Raw genomic sequence first — 1,379 nt, forward strand, 5'->3', positions numbered from 1 at the left:
TCGAGCGCATTGAGACCGTTTCTGTGTAAAGCGCTATAAAAATTTAACTACATTACAGTATGTGGAAGCGGATTTTTCTGCTAAACGCCACACAGTACCAAACAGAACCACACAAGATGGAACAGAAGTGAAAATGTTTAAAATATTACCAAACAATTGTGTGCAATATCGTAGTTGACTGCATTCCTTGCAGACGAAAAATGTATCAATTTATTGATTTTAACCAGTACTATACTGTAGTTGGATAGTTATTAAAAGCTGGTTTTTATCGTGGTGTTTTAGCTAACTCAACCACCACAGAGCTGTAGCCACTAGATTTTAAGTTATGTATGGCCACCCAAAAACATTTAATTTTGCTACGTTTTTCTTGGAGAGGCATAGGTCGGTATGGTTTAATGCCATGCTTTCCAAACTATGAGTCGCGACCCAAAAATACTTCACCAAACTTTTGCATTGTGTCGCAAGCGTGGCACCTTGGAAATGCACTCTCGGACTTAAATTTTAATATAATTTTCTTTTCTTCTTTATTTTGTTAGAAAAAAAAGAACTTGCACTTCAGGTTATCCTACCACATGGTCGTCGGTACGTCCCCCACTTTTCAAAGTAGGGGGGACATCATATCACTTGTCTGCTCTCCCCACTTTTCACCAATCTTCTACAGTTAAAACCCCACGAGTGGAAAGGAACAACAATTACGCATCACTGTCATGAATTTTGTCTATTCATTTGTGCTTTTTTCCAAGTGCGGTTTGTATTTCCCGACCAAAACCGAGTAAAAACGCAATTGTTAGTACATTTCATACCGCTAACCATCTCAGTTTTTTGTAGGTGCAACGGTTATCAGAGTCTAAATTTATTGTGAAAACAATGTACTACTGTACGTTGTTAAAATTGGAAGCCTGTAAACCTATTAGGCCAATATTTTTACAAAGGGAAATATACACAATTTCTACCATAAACGATTTGTTCCTTTTGTATATTATTATGACCCGTATAGGGTGTTTAATATTATCTGCATACATAGAACCTGTTATTCCTAATTTCAACAAAATTATAGTTTTTCAATTGAGTTTTATATAGCCGTTATTAAACAATAATTAAACAGCATTTGACACGGACAGGTTTAGCTACTTCGATTTATTAAAGTAGTGATACCACAAGTTTACGAACTCCGATGTACGTTGACGCAATCTCGCAATGACGTCATAATTCAAGTGGGGGCGCGGCGAGACGACCCGGGCCCCATCCCCTAAGAAAAAATGGGAAAAAGGAAAATTATAATCCGAATTTTGGGCCAAGAGTGCCGTTTCCGGCCATGTAGAAGTGAAATAATCATAAATTTTCTTACCTCAGCCCCAATAATGGGGGAGGGGGGGGGG

This window comes from Anneissia japonica, unplaced genomic scaffold, assembly GCF_011630105.1.
Source record: "Anneissia japonica isolate Jap-2015-1 unplaced genomic scaffold, ASM1163010v1 scaffold287871_len1641731_cov197, whole genome shotgun sequence".
Lineage (NCBI taxonomy): Eukaryota > Metazoa > Echinodermata > Crinoidea > Comatulida > Comatulidae > Anneissia > Anneissia japonica.